A 23893-nucleotide genomic window follows, 5' to 3' on the forward strand; every position below is an offset into this window, starting at 1 on the left:
TAGCTGGTCCTGTAGTTGAGTCTTTAAGAGGTGATTCCCTGTTCTATCAAGCCAGTTGCTTCAGGATAGTAGGGAATATGGTAAGACCAGGGAATTCCATGAGCATGAGCCTACTGCCACAGTCCTTTGGCTATGAAGTGAGTTCCCTGATCAGGAACAATGCTGTATGGAATACCATAATGGTAGATAAGGTATTCTGTAAGCAGATGGATGGTAGTTTTTGGCAGAACCACTGCATGCAGGGAAGCCAAATCCATCTCCAGGGTAAGTGTCTCCTCCAGCAAGAATGAAACACTGCCCCTTCCACAGTTGGTGATGGTAGAGGTCCATGCTGCTGGACCCATGAATAACCTCCATCCCTGCCACCATGGCCACTTTGTTCATGAACACATTGAACAATGACAGGGTAGCTGAGGAAAAAGACTACTATCCACAGAACAAGTTCTTCTATTCACTTGATTATTAAAATCTTCCCCTGCTGAGGTAGTAGCAGATACATATACACACCTCACACATGCATGCAGAAATAATGTTTAACCAAATATCTGGGTACCTCTTGGTCCAGTCAAGTTGATAAAATTAACCATCACACCAGTTTTACACATAATTTCACAACCTTTCCCCCATCATTCTTTCATTTAATGACCATGAATACTCCAGTTTATATATATATATATATATATATATATATATATATATATAGGAACCCAAGTTCCTTTAGAGTTTGGACACTCGAAATGAATCTTTGATGAATCTTTGATGTGCTCCCTTTATATGAGTTATATTTTGGACTTCTAAAAAACTATGAGAGTTCTGGAGGTAAAGCACATATTTCCTTGCCTCTTAGAAAGAATACCAAGCAGCAATGAATTAACTTTATTGACTCTTGTTTCTTTAGCATTTTAATCTCTTGTTATATGGTCTTATTTTCTTCTTAAATGTGGTTCTGTTTCCGGTTGGCATAGGACAGCAAAAAATGAAAATCTGTTTAAATGATCAGACCATTTAATGACCCGTAATGGGTAAAGACACAGATTTGTTCTCTGATAGCTGAGAGATAACAGATTATCTCAGTTACTGGTCTTTTTTGTTAGTTTATTTGTGAGTTCAAATCAATTAAGAAAATCTTTTATGCTTGTTGGAAACAAGAACAGTACTTTGGGAACTGAACCAGTGATTTGTGTTTTACTGAATTTTAACCTACATCCTAAATTGTGAAGTAAAGCTGCAAAGTGTGTGTGGTTCTGTGTCTATAATTGAGAAAAGCGTTTACTTCTCATTGTGTAAGTGTGAAATATTTTCCTGTTTTAAGGGATATTTACTTGTTAGATAAAAATCTTCTAAAAATAAATAAGGTCTGTTCTCATATAGAAAATAGTAAAAAATAGTCATCACAAACATAATTCTAATATTCCCAGAATATAAAGACTCAAAACTTTTGATATTTTAAGATGTGTTTTTTGAAAAACAAACCTTTCTCACCAAACTGTTAGCCTAGAGGCATTTTTTACCTGTAATTAAATTAATGTCAATAAAGTGAATCTTGAACAAATCAGACCAGTGTGCTAATTTTGGATTAAAAAAATCCACAGCAATCCATAATTTCCCTATCAGTATACAATAAAACTGTAAAAAGTATTTTTATAATATTTGGGTTTGTTTTCTCTTGAAGAGACTAGTTAATCTGAGCATCCTAAGTATCATACATTAGTTTCCTAACTAGAAAAGCTAATATTATTCCCATAAAATCTTTTTAGTTTGTCTTACTAAGAGGTCCATTTGTGCAATCCACAGCCCTAGATAATTTCTAAGATAGAATACTGAAATAGTGGTTATCAATCAGTTAATTTTGCTTGGATAAATTGTTATTAATATATTTTAGAAACTGTACACCCTTCAGGAAGGCTCCGCAGACTTACAATGCACTCACTGTGAAGAATATTTTCTCATCTTTATTAGAAGACAATTCTCCAAGGATCTTTTTCATTTCTATATGTCTTACAAGCATGCATACTGGCTGTCTTTGTCTGGATTATCTTTCCAAGGATATTTGTATAATAAATGGACTTGGAAGACTGTGTTTCTATCCACAGTTGGGGACAAGTTAGTCTACAGGCCAGATTAAGAAAGTTAGTGTCACCTTCAAGTAAATTTCATTTCACTTCCTGGGGGCCTATTATAAAAGACTTGGGTTTCCTAAACTCCATGTTCTTCAGCTATAATGCACTCACTGTATGCACAGTATCCACCTGGCCCCTTTACTTTGGTACCTCTAGAAAGTGGTGATCATGGATGACTGATGTAAACATGATGCTCATGCTGCTTGCATTCCTATGAGTAATAAACAATCCCTTGTCTGTGACCCAAGAGTGTTGTATGTTCTGCCAGCAACCATGAAACTAGGGCAGGCTAGCTTGTTAGCAGTAACATATTATAACTTACAGAAGATGTCACAATTCCTGCCGGCAATCAGGAAACCCACAAAACACCCTCTATACCAGTATCAAAGAGGGATAGAAAGCAAAATTTATTAGTGAGTAACCATTTCATATTTACATGCATGTGAAGGTATCCTGAAAATGTCTACAAAGGCTGGATAGAATTTCACACATATTTACACACTTAAATGGAAAAAGAATAATTAAAAGTTCTCAAATCTTCTTGGGAGATAACATGATACACCTGTGATTATCTTCTGATAATCTAAGAGACAATCCTGAGCTAATTCTGAAGGTTGTCGACAGTTCCAATGGTCAGAAGGACTAAGAATTTGCATTGTCAAATCAAAAGGTTGAGACTTTTACTGAGACAATAATGTTACAAGGAGACATCTTAAGGAGGAGAGGTGAGGAGGCCTGTGTCTCTCTCCTCTCCATTAAAAAAGAAAGCTTGATCATCCTACTCCTACTCAACTCAGGGGAAACACTGATCAAATCCTCATGACATAGTTATACATGTATCTCGATAGATAATATTACCCTTCTTTAATAATTAACCACACAGAACAGAATGAGTGGATAAAGGAATCTATTTGTATGGTTATATATCTTTTGTATGGAATATTGGTAATTTCGATGGGCATATGAAGAAGCCTCTTAGTCTTTTTCTATCTCTAACACTGTTTTTTAGACTATGCTTTTACAGGCTGAAATGAAATATTAAGTAGTATTTTTTTTCTATATGAAATCCATAAGACTGGTTCTCATACTTCAGAAACAAATATTAAATCTTTGATTTTAATGCAACATAATTATTTTCATAAGTTCATAGGAATATTTTCATTTTTGAGATGTCATTGCAGAAATCAATTGTACAGCCAAGACCATGTTCTGTTAGAGAATAAATCCACTATAATGAGACCATAAAAGTCCATGAAAGAACAAAAGTTGTAGTTTAGGTCTGGGATCTGAGTCCATGGCCCTCCAAGACATGGGTCTTGTATCTTCTGTGGACTTCAAGATCACAGCTTCATAGGCAGTATGATAGATCAATTAATTCCTCACTGGTGAGAACACTTTAGCATATTTTGTGAACCTTGAAGAAGTAGAATCCATACACATACAGAGATACTGAAGGTGTAACCTAATGAAGATAAATTTTTTTCTTTTCTTCTGCAGAACAGAAATAGCAAGAGTTATTTAAAACTAATGTGGAACATGCTATTAGGAAACAATGAGCATTTTTTGCTAAATCTCTGTAATTGGCCAAAACACTGTGACCAACTTTTTGTTTTTTAATCCACAATAATCCCTAGAATTTATTTAGGATCACAAGGAGATACTGTTATACTGAAGCACTGTCTAACAGGCACAGCCAAGGATTTCCTGATTTTGGACCTTTGGATTTGTTACTTACTATTGGTTAGGATAGTTTCCTACTCTCTAAGGGGTAGACATTAACTTTTGTAATACTGATAGCCATTTTAATGAATTTTGCCCTATTGAGATGCAAATGGAGCTGACCAAAGATACTTTTTTTCTCCACAGAAGACCTAATTCAACTTTGTGTATAATTTCATAGTCCTCTCACACCATTCTTTTACTCAGTCATCACAAATAATTCTGTTTCTTCTAAACTTTTTTTGAAAACTTCACCCCTTGTTTGCTCATTAATATGCTAAATACATTTTGACATGTACTCATTTTCATATGAAAGTTATGTGTTTAACCTTTAAAAACTAGAATTCGAAAAAAATTGAAGGGTTGAAATAATAATGACCATAACCTTTTATATGTGTTGTATTTATATATTAAATATAAACATGTATTTAAATTTAAATATAATATTAATATATATTATTTTTTTTTTAAATATTTTTTTAAATTTTATTTATTTATGATAGTCACATAGAGAGAGAGAGAGAGAGAGGCAGAGACACAGACAGAGGGAGAAGCAGGCTCCATGCACCGGGAGCCCGATGTGGGATTCGATCCCGGGCCTCCAGGATCACACCCTGGGCCAAAGGCAGGCGCCAAACCGCTGCGCCACCCAGGGATCCCTTAATATATATTTAATATCAATATATATTTAACAAAATATTAGCACACCAAATTCAACAACATTAAAAACATCATTCACCGTGATCAAGTGGGATTTATTCCTGGGTGGCAAGTTTGGTTCAATATTCACAAATTAATCAATGTGGTACATCAGACCAATAAGAGAAAGGATAAAAACCATATGATCATTTCAAAGACACAGAAAGAGCATTTGACAGCCAATCATGATAAAAAACCACCAACAGAATAGGCTTAAAGGGGACATAAAGGCCATCTATGAAAAAAATCACAGCTAACATCACCCTTAATGTGGAAAAACTGAGAGATTTCCCCCTATAGTCATGAAGAAGACAAAGATGTTCACTCTTACCACTTGTATTCAACATAGTACTGGAAGTCCTAGCCACAGCATTCAGACAACAACAGCAATAAAAAGTAAAAGGTGTCCACATTGTAAGAAAGATGTAAAACTTTATTTGCAGAACACATGATACTATATATATAGAAAACCTGAAAGACTCCACCAAAAATCTGCTAGAACTGATAAATGAATTCAGTCACAGGATATAAAATCCATGTACAAGTATCTGTTGCATTTGTATATAACAATAATGAAGTGGAAAATTAAGAAAAAACATTCTATTTAAAATTGAACCCCAAATAATAAGATACCTAGGAATAGGGAATCCCTGGGTGGCTCAGCAGTTTAGCGCCTGCCTTTGGCCCAGGGTGCAATTCTGGAGTCCCGGGATTGAGTCCCACGTCGGGCTCCCGGCATGAAGCCTGCTTCTCCCTCCTCCTGTGTCTCTGCCTTTCTGTCTGTCTCTCTCTATCTCTATCATAAATAAATCTTAAAAAATATATACCTAGGAATAAAACTAACTAAAGTGGTAAAAGACTTATACTCTAAAAACTATAAAACACTCAAAGGAATTGAAGATGACGCAAGGAAATGGAAGACATTCCATGCTCATGGATTGGAAGAACAAATACTGTGACAATGTCTATACTACCCAAAGCAATCCACACATTTAATGCAATCCTTACCAAAACACCAACAGCACTTTTCACAGAGCTAGGACAAATAATCCTAAAATTTGTATGGAACCCAAAAGACCTCAACTATAGCCAAGGCAACCTTGAAAAAACAAAGCAAAGCTAGAGGCATTAGAATTCAGCACTTCAGTTATATTACAAAGCTATAGTGATCAAAACAGTATGGTTCTGGCACAAAAATGGACACATAGATCAATGGAACAGAATTTTAAAAATCTAGAAATGAACTCACAACTATATGATCAATCAATCTTAGACAAAGCAGGAAAGAATTTCCAATTGAAAAAAAAAAAGTCTCTTCAACAAATGATTTTGGGGAAACTGGACAGTAACATGCAAAAGAATGAAACTGGACCACTTTCTTAAACCATACACAAAAATAAATTCAAAATGGATTAAAAACTGAATTGTGAGACATGAAACCATAAAAATCCTAGAAGAGAATACAGGGAGTAAATTTTTTTACTTTGGCCAGAGCAACTTTTTCTAAATATGTATCTTTAGGCAAGGGACTAAATAAATAAATTAAATAATTAAATAAATAAATAAATAAATAAGTAAATAAATAAATAAACAAACTATTATTGGGACTACATCAAAATAGAAATCTTTTGCGCAGTAAAGGAAACAATCAAGAAAACCAAAAGGCAACCTACAGAATGAGAGAGGATATTTGTGACGTATCTGATAAAGGGTTAGTATACAAAATCTATAAAGAACTTACACAACTCAACACTCGAAAAATGAATAATCCAATTAAAAAATGGACAGAAGACATGCATAAACATTTTTCCGAAGAAGACATACAGATAGCCAATGGATGGATTAAAAGATGCTCTTTACAGATTATCAGGGATATGCCAATCAAAACTACAATGAGGTATCACCACATCACACCTGTCAGAATGGTTAAAATCAGTAACACAAGAAACAACAGGTGTTGACAAGGATGTGGAGAAAGGGGACCCCTCTTGCACTGGTGGTGGGAATGCAAACTGGTGTAGCCACTGTGAAAAATAGTATGAAGATTCCTCTAAAGTTAAAAATAGAATGATCCTATGATCCAATAATTGCAGTCCTAGGTGTTTACCCAAAGGATACAAAAACACTAATTTGAAGGGCTACAAGCACCTGATATTTATAGCAGCATTACCTACAATAACCAAATTATGGAAATAGCCCAAGTGTCCATCAACTGATGAATAGAGAAAAAAGAGTGGTGTGTGGTATTCCACACACTGGAATATTATTCACCTTTAAAAAAGAATGAAATCTTGCCATTTGCAACAATATGGATGGAGCTAGAGAGTATAATGCTAAGTGAAACAAGTGAGAGATAAATACCATATCATTTCACTCAAATGTGGAAGAAACAAAACAAACAAGCAAAGGGAAAAAAATAAGAGAGACAAATCAAAAAACAAACTCAACTGTAGAGAACAAACTGATGTTTATCAGAAGGGAGAGGGTTGGGGGAATGGATTGACTAGGTGATAAGGATTAAGGAAAAGAAAAAATATAAACATATATGTTTTTATATATTAAATAAATATTATACATAGGTTCTTTAATAAGCATAAATAATCTATATGGTAGACTATGTGAATTCTTAGGAGTATTCTAACATTAAATTTTAACCTATTCACAAACTATAAATGAAACAAATTATTCCACTTTGTCTCTAGGACTTCAGTTTGGTATTTCACCTTGCTTCTCATTTAATAACTATAAACATGATATATTTTGCAATGCTGAGATTTAAAGATTCCATAGATATGTAATTCCCTGAACTTATGTAGTTCACTAAAAAATGAGATTTTTTTCCCCCTAAACTCTTTCAAAGATTGCTATATTTTTGGTGCTATAAAGAGCATTAGAATAATTATTAGTTATATATCTTATGCAATTAATTGCATATAAAGACCTAGATATCACCATTACAATCCCTGTTATAGCCATTATTAATTTTTTAAATATAATTTATGAAGATCACTTTGGATACTCAAAATTATTTTTTAAACTTTTAATTGTCATTTAAATGTTTCATCCATTATTTGATTATGCTCTAATTTCATATGTTTAAACTTAGTAAGGATTTTTTTCTTTTTCTTTTCTTTTTTTTTTTTTTTTTTTTGGTTTTGGCCAAACTTTTTATTTAGTATTCTGTAGTTGCTTAAACACACACTTAAATGGTCTTATTGGAAGAGGGGAAAGGGAGGTTCTTGTAGATTTCCAGGGAGATGTCAGAAAAGCAAAATATGGCCAGAATTATCCATTTGCTTTTTTGGATTTACTGGGTGAATAGCACTTTCCTTACATAAGCATCTGATCTCAGGTTTTTCATTACTGAGAACATTGAGATTTCCATTTGAAGACACTCTGGAATCCTAAGAGTAGCATACCCCGACCACCCTCTAGTAGCTAGCTTGTTTGTATAGGCAGAAGGATTCACCTCTCCATTTTAGAAGGCTAGATGTTTGTAGAAGGTCTTAGAATTGCTTTGCCTCATTTACTGGGAAAAATCAGATATAGGAAGTGGGACACTTTTAACTTGAAAAATTACAACACTAGTACACAAGTCAAGTCTTAACACATTTAACATTTGCTTATTGAAAGCAATGTCATAAAGTCAAATAAGATTAAACAGGTTTTACTTTTTTCCCTCACAAGAACATAAAACTTATGGAAGGGGAGCTTAATAGGAAATTTAAAAAAAGTAACACAATGTTCCCTTTCAGTGGTCCTTGGGTAGTTATGACAGAAATGGTTCCGCTTTTTTGTTTGTTTCTTTGAACGGGGATTTTGGTCCAAAGTTTTGTTTTGTTTTTAATATCTGCTTCTGCCTCCCCCTCTATCAGATTGGCTTCCTCCACAGCCACCACCTCTTGGTGCCCTCGACTTGAACTGCTGTAGGAATCACGTGGAGGAGGGTACCCCTTTTTAGAAGTGGGAAAGCCCTCTTTCCTGTCTGCCAACCCGATCACAACCACTTGAGTAGAGATCACTCCGGCTGCTTGGGTAATTGTCTCGATTTCCACCAAATCTGTCATGTGAGCTACTGTAATCATCATAGCGACTGCTTCCACGTAGGATGGCACAGGCCCTCGTGTAGGTGGAGCACTACGTGAGTTACCATAACTCTCCTATGAATCTCTGTAGGAACCTCCACTTGGATGATCTGACTAGTCGGGATCAGGACCATAGCCATCTCTATCAATATAGCCTCTTGATGGGTAGTCACCAGGTGAACTGGAATGACCATAATCACAGTTAGTGTAATCTCTTGGTGGTGGTGCATAATCTCTTGTATCATGAGAATTTGGGTAATCTCTGCTTGAATAGCCTTTTTAGTAGAATATCCATCATCCCTTGGGGACAAATACACATCTCTAGGAGAGGGCAGGGGTTCCCTTCGAGGTGGGCCTCCATCACTATCTCTTCCGTGTGACACAGGAGCTCTTCCTCTCATTCTACTGCTGCTGCGAACTGGTCCTGAAGGGGCAGATCTTTCAGGAGGAGGACCACCACTTCGTGGTGATGGTCCTCTTTTTACTAGAAGTGGTCCCCTGGAAAAACTCATGTTAAAACTCATAGAATAGCCACCATCATCCATGTGCCCTCCACGCAAGGGAGGTCCCCTGGTTCCTCCATTTGCTCCTCTTCCACGTCTAAGACCTCTTGGAGAGCCTCTGCTTCTTGGAGGTGGAGGTGGTCCATGTCTACCATTTTCAAAGGATGGTTTAGTGGCTTGTCTACCTTGATGGCTTTTCCATATAAGGACTTTCCATTCATCTCTCTGGCTGAATCCATAGTATCTATCTGCTGGACTCTCAAAGGTGACAAAAGCAAATCCTCTTGATTTGTTGGTTTCACGATCTTTCATCAATAGAACTTCTACTATTTGTCCTTATTTGCCAAATAGTGCTTCAAGGTCTCTTTCATTTGTTTCTGTATTGAGGCCACCAATGAAAAGCCTTCCTGGGCAATCTGCTTCAACCATTTTTCCCCCTGGTTAGAGTCGGAGGGGTGATGACCGTTCCAAGCTCCTATGAGCTCTCAGGCAGGGGCTTCATAGCAGCTCAGCATGGGAGGGGGTGGGGAGGGTGCGCCGGGTCCGAGAACGGAAGAGGGAAGCTGCTAGTACTACTGCACAACCGGATTTTTTCTTTATAACTTTACAGGTATGATGGTTAGTCACTTTGAAGAATATTTAACTCTTTTAAAATTGCACTTTGGAGTTATATGATCTGAAAAAAAAAAACTATCAATAAAAGTAGTAAATTCTCTTAAAGAAAAAGTATAGAATGTTGAGGGAGGATGGGAATTTCAAGTCCACTCAAATGTCAAGAATTTTAGATTTCACATCTAAATCCAGTTTGGGGGAATTATGATTCATTGCTTTATGGGAGTCTGGCAAGATACACAGAAATCTCCCTCTCAGTTTAGGGGGATTGTCCTATGAATAGGGCTTACTCTCAGAGAGGACAATTTACAACTTAAAAAAAAAATCATTGACTTTAGAAAAATCTTATTTCTGGGGGGAAAAAAGTCAAATAGCTTGAATGTGTATATGTGTGTGTGTGCATGTGTTTTAAATGTAATGCTGATGAGCCAAAAAGCAAATTTATCCTAAATATTATGAGTTTTTCAGAAAATCCATTTAAAATATTTTCATATTTAGGGTTTAAGCAATTCTCTTGTTTATTCTATTTAATCAACTATTTTTCCATATATACTCTTATATGTTCACGTATTAAATCTTAATCACATTTTTTAAATATAATTTTGTGTCATGGAAACTGTCCTAACCACTCTGGAAGTCAGAGATAGTTTTCAAATTAAAGGATAAAAGTTAGAGTAGGAACACTATTTTATGAAAGTATAATTAACTTGGATTTTGCTTTTTAGTTTTAGGAGTTACTTTTTTCACCCCTCTTTGTATATAAAAAAGTGAGTTCAAGTTTTCAGATTCTCCATCCTGTTGGAACTTGATTAGAACTTTATATGGTTCCTAAGGTGAAAGGGATGATTTGAGTCTTTTTTCTTCATTGCCTTCTCTTAGTGAGAGCTCCAGATCATATGTATAATTGCTTTTTACAAGACACACAGCAAAAACACAGCTAATAACCTCAGAAATCTACAGTCTCCTTCATTATTCAGATCAAAGATTGACAAGCAGACAGATCCTATATTGAAAGCTGTAAATTAAAAAAAAATAAGGAAAGCTGTAAATAACAGAACCTACTATTTTTTCTTCCAAATTTATTATGCTTACTACATTATCTGCATATACTTAATATACTTTAAAATGATAGTCTTATGAAAATCAAAAGTTTAAAAAACTATTTTGTAGTATATGCTTTTTGGGATAGTTAAGAACATACAATTTATTTATTAATATTTTTAAGTAAAATGTTATATATATGTTTAGTATTTTTCTTATTCTGCTGAGGGCACCATATCATAGACTGGGTGGCTTAAAAAACAGGAATTTATTTTTCACAATTGCAGAGGCTGGAAAGTCCAAGCAAGATAGGTTTTATTCTGAGGCCTGTCCTCTTAGCTTACAGGTGGCTACCATCTCACTGTGGACTCCCATGACCTCTTCCTTATCTACTGAAAGAGAGTGAGCACTCTGGTCTCTCTTCCTTATAAGGAAATGAATTCTATTGGATTAAGGTTAAATCAGGTCATAAGTAGAAGCCCTAACTACTTCTTCTAAAGGCTCCCTCTTAGGGCACCTAGGTGGCTCAGTCAGTTAAGGATCTGTCTTCAGCTCAGGTCATGGTCCTGGGGTCTTGGGATTGAGCCCCATGTCAGGCTCCCTGTTCCTCTGGAAGCCTGCTTCTCCCTCTCCCTCTGCCTGCTGCTCTCCCTGCTTGTGCTCTCTGTCAAATAATAAATAAAATCTCAAAAAAATAATAATATAGGCTCCATCTCCACATATAGCCACACTGAAAGGTTAGGGCTTCAGCATATGAATTTAAGGCAGACACAAACATTCAATCTATAAAAGTATTTTCTAGGTATTTTGTATTCTAATATTCATTAATTAAAAGAGAAATTTGTTTTGCTTGGATACTATTGAGCAGGTTATAAGAGAGTGCTCTGCAGAAAAGTACTGTTTACACAAATCTGTGGAGAATTCTCATGTACATATTTAAGAGCAGCAAAACTTTTCCCTGGTAATTCAAAATTTCTAGATTCAAATTCAAGGGTTTACCCTGAAAAATGTTAAATATGAAAAATTAAATATGTAATTTTAGACATGAGACATTTGAATGACAGGAAAAGAATTCTTTGTAGAAACTGTGTTTCAACATTAAGGCATAAAGATACAATAATAAAGACTCTAGCCTTGGCTCCTCTCTCCCTCCACCCAGTTTTACACTCATTGTTCCCTCCCCACATTTCTATTCTGAATTTGAATAAAGTTCAGGCTGGAGTATTAGATTTGCAGTGAAGGCAAGAGTATTAGTTAAGGTTCAACCAGAGGAGACCAGTGGGAGATAATATCTCTAAACAGATATATGCCTTTTTGTTTATGTATTTGTAGGGACTGGCTACACACTGGAGGGAGCCTATTGGGCAAGAAGTCAGGAAAGAAGATCATTGAGCCAGCTGGAGCTCTAGGGGCAGGAGTAGAGGCTTATGACCACAAGTGGGAGGCTCTCTAATTCATAGAAGACCTGAGCATATTTTAAGGATTTCCAAAGATTGATTCAGACCCATACAAAATAATCTCCTGTTCAATCAATTTAATTGATTAGCAGCTTTAATCAAATCTGCAAAATTCTTTCACAGAAGAATCTAGATTAGTGTTTGATTGAATAACCAAGTGCTGCTATATGTATGCTCCAAAATGGTTTTAACTCCTGACTCTTCCACTGATAGGCATGTAACCTTAAGCTGGTATTAAACACTGACTTTTAATTTCTACATCTGTGAAATGAGAATAAGATCTATATCACAGAATTGCTGTGAGGATTAAAAACTTATAAGTGATAGTTATTGCTAATAAGAAATCATAATTTTAAAAGAAATTTGACATGTTAATGAATTTCTCATTGTTATCCTGAAAAATATAATGCTTAATATATACTCTTTCCTGCTGAAAATAGGAAAAGATAGTAATTGTATAGCAATAAAATATCAATCAACAGCAATAAAAGTTGATAAGTTGCCAAAAAAATACTTTAAAAAGCATATGGGGCACTTGGATGGCACAAATGGTTAAGCATTCTACTTTTGGTTTCATCTCAGGGTCGTGATCTCAGGGTTGTGAGACTGAGCCCCAATTTGGGCTCTGTGCTCAGCTTAGAGTCTGCTTAAGACTCTCTGTCTCAAAATGGATGAAAGACCTAAGTATGAGACATGAATTCATCAAAATATTAGAGGAGAATGCAGGCAGCAACCTCATTGACCTCGGCCACAGCAAATTTTTGCTAAACACGTCTTCAAAGGCAAGGGAAACAAAGGCAAAAATGAACTATGGGACTTCATCAAGATAAAAAGCTTTTGCACAGCAAAGGAAACAGACAACAAAATCAAAAGACAACCTACAGAATGGGAGAAGATATTTGAAAATGATATACCAGATAAAGAGCTAGTACCCAAAATCTATAAGGAACCTACTAAACTTAACACCCAAAGAACAAATAACCCAATCAAGAAATGGGCAGAAGACATGAATAGACATGTCTCCAAAGAAGACATGCAAATGGCCAACACATTTCAACGTGTTTCGATGACACATGAAAACGTGCTCAACATCACTTGGCATCAGGGAAATACTACTAAAAACTATAGTGAGATACTACCTTACCCCAGTCAGATTGGCTAAAATTAACCAAGTCAGGAAATGACAGACGTTGGAGAGGATAGAGAGAAAGGGGAATGCTGTTGGTGGGAATGCAAGTTGGTGCAGCCACTCGGGAAAACAGTACAGAAGTTCCTCAAAAAGTTGAAAATAGAGCTAACCTATGACCCAGAAATTGCCCTACTGGGTATTTACCCCAAAGATAAACAAATGTAGTGATCCTAAGGGGCACCTGCACCCCAATGTTTAGAGCAGCAATATCCACTATGGCTAAACTATGGAAAGAGCTCAGATATCCATCGACAGATGAATGGACAAAGAAGTGATACACACACACACATGCACGCATGCACGCACACACACACACACACACTGGAATACTCAGCCATCCAAGAAAAAAAAGAAATATTTCCATTTGCAACAACGTGGATGGATGGACAAAGAAGTGATACACACACACATATGCACGCACACACACACACACACACACACACACACTGGAATACTCCTCAGCCATCCAAGAAAAAAAAAGAAATATTTCCATTTGCAACAACGTGGATGGAACTAGAGGATATTATGCTAAAGAAAATAAATCAGTCAGAGAAAGACAATTACCTTTGATCTCACTCATATGTGGAATTTAAGAAGCAAAACAGGATCAGAGGGGAAGAGGGGAAAAAATAAAAGACTATAAAATCAGAGACAAACCATAAGAGACTGTTAATCATAGGAAAGAAACTGAGGGTCGCTGGAGGGAGGGGGGACGGCATAATTGGGTGATGAACATTAAGGAGGGCATGTGATGTCATGAGCACTGGGTATTATATAAGACCAATGAATCAAGCACCTCTGCCTCTGAAACCAGTAATACATTACATGTTAATTGAATTTAAATAAAAATTTTTAAAAAACACCCTTTCTCTTCCTCTCCCTCAGCCCTTCCCCACCATGCATGCTCACTTGTGCACTCTTGCTCTCTCCCCTAAGATAAATAAATAAATCTTTAAAAAGGATTATATATATAACATTATAAAAGCATTATAAAAGCATTATATATTTTAAAGCATTATATATAATATAATATATATTATATTCTGTATATTATATTCATTATATATATTATATATATTCTGTATATTAAATATATACAGAACTAGAACACTGGAGAAACTATTTAAGTATCTAAAACACATTCAGGGGGATCCCTGGGTGGCGCAGCGGTTTGGCGCCTGCCTTTGGCCCAGGGCGCGATCCTGGAGACCCGGGATCGAATCCCACGTCGGGCTCCCGGTGCATGGAGCCTGCTTCTCCCTCTGCCTGTGTCTCTGCCTCTCTCTCTCTCACTGTGTGCCTATCATAAAAAAAAAAAAAAAAAAAAATTTTAAACACATTCACAGCAAATAATTTTTACCTCCTAAAACTGGAATTCAGATTTTCAGCAATGCAATGTGATATTAACTGTAATTAGTATGGTTTGCTTTATAAATAATATATTCAAAAGATTTCAAGTATACCCTATCTCTTTGATGTTTTTCTTCTCTAATATATTTGCTAATATAACATTGCCACTTTGCATTCAAGAAAAGGAGTAAGAGAAACAATAGATTTGATATAATGGAAATCAGAGTTTCAATAAAATCTTTACCCCCAGGTTTTCCCAGGAAGACAGTAGCTAAGGAACCAGCTATCTCCAGAACCCTTCCCCCAGCTTCCTTTCCAACATACAAACATGCACATAGTTTTATTAATGTTTTAAAATACTACATCTGATGCCTTGCCTCAAACACAGAAATACCAACAATCATATTTCAAAACTGTCAAAGTCTATCTTATTATAAGATAAAAGAAACAGTATAGCAGGGACATGAGACAATGGTTGCTTGGTTTTCAGAACTGAGACAACTTTCAGGTTTGAAACCTACCTACTGACTGGGTCCAGGAGAGCCAAAGGAGGAGGAACCCTGTAACAGCATGGAAGGGTATACTGTGGCTTGTCCTTTAGTTCTTTCCCAAAGGCACCTCTGGTTATTCGCTCAGGTGACTGTACACCCAAGAAAACGGGAAATCATCAGATATTTCAAGAACTATTGGACATCAAACACCAGTTAGTTTGCTATCTTCAATCCTATGCAGTCCCAGAATCCAGGAATTGTCCTAATTCTCCTAAGGAGAAAATCAGCCACATGACTGGTCCATTCCGAATCTTACCCACCCAACTCATTACCGCCGATGTTTATTTCCTCAACAGCCTCTGACATCATCAAACAGATCATCATTTTACATGGCTTTTCTAGTTGCTTTTACTAGCAGTCCTGGTCTACCACAAGTTATTTCATCTCCTCTAGAATGAAGTCTCATTCAGCACTTTATCATCTTCTGGAATCATGTATTCATTCTTATACTCTTTTTCAACAGATATTTATTTAATGACTCTTATAGCACAGCATAAGATCAGAGTCGGGGAGAAGCCTAAAAATAACCCACCCTTAAAGAGAAGGAAACATTTGGCATTTCGAGATATCACGTAATAGAACACCTAGAGTTCTTAGTACTTCGGGCAATACTCCCATCTCCTCTTCCCTCATATCCTATACCCTTAACAACCTTATCTCTATAATTTGCTTTAAGACTATCCAATTTAATTCTATTAAATTTAAATATATTAATGTTATTTCTGCCATTCACAAGAAGCCCTTGACTCCTGGGTTATTACCCATCTCTGAGATCCCAAACCCATATGGCTCTATCGCCTAACCTAACCTCATTTCCCACCATTCTCCAGCCCCTAAAATCACTTACTAAGCCCTCTGCGCTAAAGGGCCTATATCTTCAAAAATGTCATTGAAGTTTCTATTTACCTTTTTTTACTCCAACTGAAAAAACTGCCTCGTTCCTGATGGTATGGATTCCTACTCAGCCCCCTAGAGTGATGGCTAGCTTCTCTCCCATATCCTACTACATCTAGGTATGGAGGCTACTAGGGGCTCTTCATGTTGACACTTCCTGTCATTCCTCCTTTTCTCTTCCCTAGCCCACCCAGAGTAGAATCTCATGCCATCAGGGTATGCAATTTGATTCCCTCCTTATTCCAATCACCTCTGTCCTCCTTAACTCTCTGCATCTACCGAAATATGAAACCGTATATTTATCTTTACCTTCAATTCCTCTTTTTCATTCTCTATTTAATCCAATTCAGCTTTTTGGAATCATCTCTCCATTGGAACAGCTCTTGTTGAGGTCATGAATAATCTCCCATCGTTAAAACTTTTGATGAGTTCTCTATCCTCATCTTCCACGGTTTTCCAGCAACATGCGGCAGCATTAATTAATCCTCCTTTGAACACTTTTATTACTTGGCTTTCAGATATTGAATTCTCCTGTTTTTTCTTCTACTTCATCAGGTACTCTATGTCTTGTTTTTTTTCCCCTTTCTGCCTATTTCCCTCAGCCTTCACCCCGTTTTTCTACTTTGCTTCTATGACTTAGACTGGTTTTTTGTTTTGTTTTGTTTTGATTTTAAGAGTCTACATATAAGTGATGTCTTGCAGTATTTGTCTTTCCCTGTCTGGCTTATTTCACTTAGCATAATGTCCTCAGGATCTATCCATGTTGTGGTAAATGGCAGGATTTCCTTCCTTCTCATGGCTGAATAATATTCCATTGTGCACGTGCATGTGTGTGTATGTGATATATACACACACATACATGTATGATGCGGTTATATAGATGCAACATATAGATGATGCAATATATTTAATGGCACATGTGATATATATGATGTGATAATATATCACATCTTCTTTATCCATCTATTCATGGATGGACACTTAGGTTATTTCCATATCTTGGTTATTGTGAATGTTGCAATAAACATGGGAGTGCAGACTCTTGTTTATGCTCAATCATGAAATAAATAGTATTTGCTCCGGTGAGTTCATTCCGTCTCAGGTCTTTAAGTGGCATCTATAAGCTATGACCCTCCACTCTCTGCATCATATGGAAATGTCTCCTCGGAGCTCCAGCTTCATATATCCAAAGGCCTCTTTAACATTTGCAGACTGAATTCCTCATCTCCTGAGCCTCCTCACCCTACAATCCTTCCCATCTTAGTAAATGGCAACTCAATCCTTCCTGTTGCTCAGAACCAAAAAACATCGTATGATCCTCGACAGATCTCTTTCCCTTCTACCCCATATCTAGCTTCTTGACGAAGCTTAGCAATTCTGCCTTCAAATATATCTTCAGATTATAGCTGCTTCTTACCATTTCACTGTTAATATCTCAGGAAACCATCATCATCTCTCACCTGGATCACTTTAAGAGCTTCCACCCTTGCCCCTAGTCAATTCATAATACAGTAAGCAGTCAGAGTAATCCTTATACAGCATAAATTGAATCATGTTGCTCTTCTGCTCAAAGCCCACTAATGGTTTCCTGTGCAGAGAAGATTTTGAGCCTTTACAATCATCTATAAGGCCTTTTATTATATCCATCCTCCTCTCTGACTTTATTGTGTGCCATGCTCCCTGTCCTGACACCAGCTTTCTTCCTAACATTACAGGCACACTCCCGCCTTTGGGACTTTGTTACTAGTCCATTTTCAAAAATGCTTTTCACATCCTAAGTACCTTCATCTCTCTCACCTCCTTCATATCTTTGGTCAGATATAGTCTTATGTGTGACGCTCCTACATTACTATATTTTATTTTATTTTATTTTTTTAAAGATTTATCTATTTGTTTATTCGTGATAGATATAGAGAGAGAAAGAAAGAGGCAGAGACACAGGAGGAGAGAGAAGCAGGCTCCATGCTGGGAGCCCGACTTGGGACTCGATCCTGGGACTTCAGGATCACGCCCTGGGCCAAAGGCAGGTGCCAAACCACTGAGCCACCCAGGGATCCCCCACATTACTATATTTTAAACTGCACCTGCACATGTGTGTGCATGAGTGCACACACACACACACTAGCACTTCATATCCTGTTTTCTTTGTATTTATTGTTATCTCCATTTGACAGAGTATATATTTAACTTTTTGTTTATTCTCTCTTCCTACCCTAGAATGTATGGTAAATGAGGGAAGAATTTTTCTTCATTTTGTTTACAGCTAGATCTCCAGGTTTGAGAACCATGAATTACAGGCACTTAAAACATTTTTATTGATTGGAGGAACTAACAAATTCTTAGGGGCATAAGGCCATTCTGAGTGTATCCAAAAAGAGATATCCACTGGTAAGTTTAGTGGAAATTTCTGTGTATAGATGAATTTGGTGTGATATACATATTTAAATTCGAAAACATTTCTCAGACCACATTTTTACCTCTTCTCAAAAGGCTTCACTGGGATTCTCTTTTTTTATCAGTGGACCTCAAAGACAAGCTGAAAAGTTGCCACTTTACAATCCCACCTATAAACAAATGCTGTCTCTTTATTTTTTTAATGTTTGTCCCCACTAGTAAGCTCCCTCTTAATTTGTCAATGTTAAGTTATTCTCTACTCACTCAGCAACTATTTATTGAATACCTCCTATCTGCCACTGTGCCAATTGTTGGGGATATAGGGTTCTGCTTTCAGGGAACTTACAATTAGATTTTTCTCCACAGTGTATGATAATACCTCTTACCTACAGCTTTCATAACATCATGTAAAATTATGCCGTTATTTGTGGAAATTCTAATATATGTATTATTAACTGTTTTGGGTCTATCCCAAAGTAAACACCCAGAAACAGATGATGTGATCTAATGTAAAGGACAGCATTTCATTCTATCAATGACAGAAGAGCTCAATCCTATTTCCTATACTGTGATTAATCTTTGTATCAGGTCAGAGGATTTCCTGTGACCTGAGCTTCACCTCAGTTTCTTCATCTGTAAGAAAGAGTTAATAACTCCTATTAAGCACAAAAGACTTTTGTGAGGATAGGTAATAAAATGCACTACTTAATGTAAATGAATGCTTAATATACTACTTAAATATGTAATTTAAGGACTGGGCACAGAATAGATGCTATCCTCAGCTCTTTTAATTTACTGTAATATTGTGACACCTGACCATTATAATTGCTACTTTCTTCCATTTAAAAAATATGCCTCAGATTTTCAGTCTGTAGAATGGGGAAACTATATCAGATTGGACTCTTTCAAAAGGCCTCCTCAGAAGTATTACACTAATAATGGGCTGTGATACTTAGGCATAAGTCACCATTATCACATTTTTGAGGGCAGTGCTTTGATGTGCTTCATTAGATTTTTGCATGGTCAACTCTGAAGGGAGAGACAGAAAAGTCACATTCAGGAAAAGCTCTTCAAGGCAGCACACCAGAGGAAAATAAGAAAAATGAGGTAACACCAAGTGTAAAGTAAACCAGGCAAAGGGCCAAGAATTTTTATGCAAGGGAAGACCAGAGACAATCAGCTCTCCCAAACCTACAGCTCCCAGCTCCTTTCAAATGGCAAGAGACAAAGAACACTCTTCTTAGGCAATTCTTAAAAGTCGAAGCCAAACGAGCCACCTCACCTCCACTGCTGTCATAGGACATCCCCTCAGAGGTCACTGAGGCCCTCAGATTAGTGGCTCTACTGACGTCATTCCAGTCACATGGTGAGATGTTCACAGCGTGTGGACATTTCCACTCTGTTCTACATTAATTTTGCGTTGGGGTTACTCTCTCAAGCAAAATGAAAGTGGAAGAATGAAATGTTCAAGTCATTTGATCACAGTTGGGTGGTACAGACTTTGTGCTTTCACTCAAAGTTCCCAGAACTGGGAGGGTACTCTCTCCTCTCTCATTTCAAGTACTTTTGGTCTTTCAAAATGAAAAAAAAAGTAAGCTTTATATCATAACAGCTAGAAATTAGCTGATGCTTTGGCACACTCTGAGACTGTCTTCTGACAATATTGCACAACTGCCTCTACCCCGCAGCTCTTGCTCCATTTTAGAAGGCCTGGAACCAACACTGTGTTCCTTGATCTATCACTTAATGCTTTAGAAACAAAGTGCTCTACTTTATGAACCAGTACTTCATGAACCAATTGACAAACTCAGTTGCATTATCTACTGGAACATTTTATTGATTTCATGGCACTTCACTTGAAAACCAATTTGTGGGGATTTAGGTCACACTTTGATAATTCAGCCTCTGAAAGCCTAACCTCTTTTTATTCACTGGTCATATCTGAACACCCAGGAGTATAACAAAGAGTCACATGATTCCATATCACAAGCTGGAAATGTGATTAATTGCTGTAAAATCGAAATTTTGCTACTGCCCTTCAAAGTTATCTGATTAGCATGAAATGGTACCACAAACAGGATCAGGAGAATAGATGCTATTTATGTATACATTTGTATTTCTTTTTAACATTATTGTGAAAAGATAGCCTATCCCTGCTTATGACATTAAATACTGAGCAGTTTCCTAATCCAAGAATTGAGAACTTTTGATTCCTGATACATAACAGTTGTTATTTACTGTAGTGGTCAATAGGTACATTTTTAAAAGAAAATTTGGCTTTGTTCTTTGCCTGGTTGTTTGGAGGTTTGCCCATATGCTAATCGTTTGCTGCCAGTCTGATGCTTGCTCATTTTTGCTGAATGATTCAGACTCAAACAAACAGGTTTCTTCTCTCTCAACCATCTCTCACCCAGTCTGTCTTAAGCTCATTAATTCTGTGGCCCAGTGACCTTTGAACAGATCAATCTTTCCTTGAGAGTCATCTAGTTACCATATTTAAAAGCTATATTATATATTTTGGGTCAATATAAACTTTTCTAAAAAGTGCTCGTGAACTGTTTTCCCACTAGAATTCCCAAAAGGGCAGTGATTTTCTACACATCACAGAGAGACACAAGAAGCTAGGGATATTTTCCTCTGCTGGTTCCAGAGTAAAGGGCCGAAGACCTCAGGGTTTCTTCTGTCTCCCTGTGATCACACACATCACTGATGGCCTGAGGCACTCATACATTTCAGGGAGCTCTCCAGCCTTCTCTTGAACTAATTCCCTCCAGAGCCTCTGTTCAAGTGTGACTCATCACTTTACAAAGCCACTGCCTCCCTGTACTCCTCCTGCCAAATGTGGAGGGCATGTCTTTCCCATTGGATTCCTGCCACTGCTTTCATACATTTGACGTAATCTTCTTTTCCATTGTTTTTGTGCATCAGATTGTACAAAACTGTAGACAACCCCCCCCCACCAACCCCCCCCCCCCCCCCACACACACACACAACGGAGAAAATCTAAAAACCTGCAAAAATGACTCTGTTTGAGGCTTTCAGTTATCCTGGAGTATTCTTTGGCTGTGAAAATCTCCACCAGTTTGAACAGGGAGTTTTAATTTTGTTCTGTTTGTGTGTTTTTGGTGGGAAAGTGGGGTACTGGAAGGCTTCATATGATTGAGGAAAGTCAGAGAGATTAGAGGAGACATAAAAATATAATTAGACGTGAAAAAGTTAAAACAATTTTTAAATAGATAAAGAACACTTGTAGTCAAATTGATCATCCGAGCAGACGCTCGATCTTACTAGAAATTTCATGGCAACAGAAATATTCATCACATCCTGCCTCTGCCTGGACTTTCCTCCATTAATTATCCCCTCTCTTCTCAGTACTGTCAACCTTTTCCTTTCCACTGGCCTCATTTTTGTAGGCTAGAAACACACTCAAGTCTCTCCCCTCTTGGGAATAAATACTTCCTTAACGGTCTCCATTCTAGCTACTGCACCTTCTCCTTTAAGATTTTTCTTTTTCCTTTTAGTTTAGCTTCTAGAACAAGCAATCTACATGAACCGTCTCATAAAATTTAGTTCTTTCCCTTATTGATTACAAGCCTTCTATCCCTGCATTACTGCTATGCAAAAATGAGTCTCTATGTTACTAATTCCAACTTTATTAGTATTCTTGGATATAAGGGACTGACAGTTTATTTCAATCTGGGCCAAGCCAAAAGGGCAGTTATTTTTATTATTGTGGTTATTGTTTTTTAGCTCTTTTACCAAAAAAGTACATAGCTGGAGCTAACTTTAGGTACACTGACCTAGGACTTACTGTCACTTTCCCACTCTGCCTCCTATTTTAGCTTTATTTCTTGGCCATGCTTCATGGTGGCAAACGGTGACAAGATTTACCTCTAGATTTACCTTCCCAGGGCTCCAAATGGGGCAGAGAAAGTTTGTTTGACCAGATCTCCATGTAACTCCCAGGGTTAACTTGGTCAGCATGAGTCACATCCCAACTGTTAAGCAAAGCAGTCCAAGGACTATGACATTCTGACTGGTTAAGGCCTGTGGCATGTGCATTCTTTGGAATCAAGCAGGGCCTTGAATTTCAGCTCTCATAGTTTTTAGTCATAGTAACAATATGGCTACACCTACCATATCATATACTTTGCAGCGAATATCAGTTCTTTGTAATGTCCACGTGACCTACATGTTAAACATTATGAAGATGATAGACGTCTGAACAACTTAATTGGTCCAACTCTAAAACTTAATAAAAAGAATTTGAGGTCTACACTCAAGTTTGTTCAGTTTAAAAATTGTGCTTTTCCCAGAGCACCATGCCAAAATACTATACTAGGAGCACTCATCACAGAGCCAGGACATGCTAACTAATGATAGTTACTTTTCTTTTCTCTGTCCATGCAATTCCAATCATGTCATAATTCTTGGATATTTCATCTTGAAGACCCCTCCTTAGGCTGGCTCCTGTCTACTTTAAATGGTTTCATCTCTCACCATTTTCCCCAGGTTGTTCTGAACCGTTTATTCTTCCCTCGACATCCCAGGTCCCCCCTTACTTGTCTGAAATTTTGAATAGAAAATGCATTCTTTCCATCTGGCCCCGTTTCCCCACGGCAAATTATTCATTTTTCAAGTCTGACCTCGAGCATTTACTTTCTTCTGTGTTCCCCTGTGCTCATACATGCCTCCATTACGGAAACGAGCAGGGTGTAGTGGGTCCCATATGCTCTTCCCACTGTGCTGTGAAATCTCCAAGTCCAGTCCATGGATCAGGTCATGTTCTTTTCACATTCCCAGGGACACAGTGCAGGTACTATATAAATGTTTGTTGAATGAATAAATGTATATACAAAGAAATGAATATTTTTCCCCAAATGGCCCAAACTCTCTTTCCCAGCATAAACTTTGTTAGATACAAGCAATAACCAGACAAAGTGACAGAAAGAGAGAGAGAGACTGCTGAAAAAAACCCTGCCATACAGAGGAACTATAGAGAAAACCTTTTCTTATCTTTTATATAATTAAAGGATCACCAATACATAACCAATTATTATAAGGAAGTAGAGAATTTTGGCTGCTTGCCTCCTAAAACAATTCTCGATAAGCCCCTTGAATTACCTTCATTTTGTGCTCATTCCTCTACCTTTTTTGATGTTGTAACTGCTCTGGTCTCTAGATCTTTATCAGCCTGGACTGTGGAAAAAGTCTCCCCTCACCCCTTTCAATCTGCATAGGCCTCTCTGCAAACCACCTTCCATATGGCCGCACGATTC

General features: G+C 37.1%; 1 non-coding gene and 1 pseudogene across 1 annotated transcript; one reads left to right on the forward strand and one right to left on the reverse strand.

The window, feature by feature from the left end:
• Positions 1-4347: 4347 nt before the first annotated feature.
• Positions 4348-14306, reverse strand: LOC112665472 (RNA-binding motif protein, X chromosome-like; annotated as a pseudogene).
• Positions 9938-10044, forward strand: LOC112665699 (small Cajal body-specific RNA 11). The gene has a single exon (XR_003140530.1). It is a non-coding gene; the product is annotated as a small Cajal body-specific RNA 11 (non-coding RNA).
• Positions 14307-23893: the final 9587 nt, after the last annotated feature.

Source organism: Canis lupus, chromosome 27, assembly GCF_003254725.2.
Source record: "Canis lupus dingo isolate Sandy chromosome 27, ASM325472v2, whole genome shotgun sequence".
Lineage (NCBI taxonomy): Eukaryota > Metazoa > Chordata > Mammalia > Carnivora > Canidae > Canis > Canis lupus.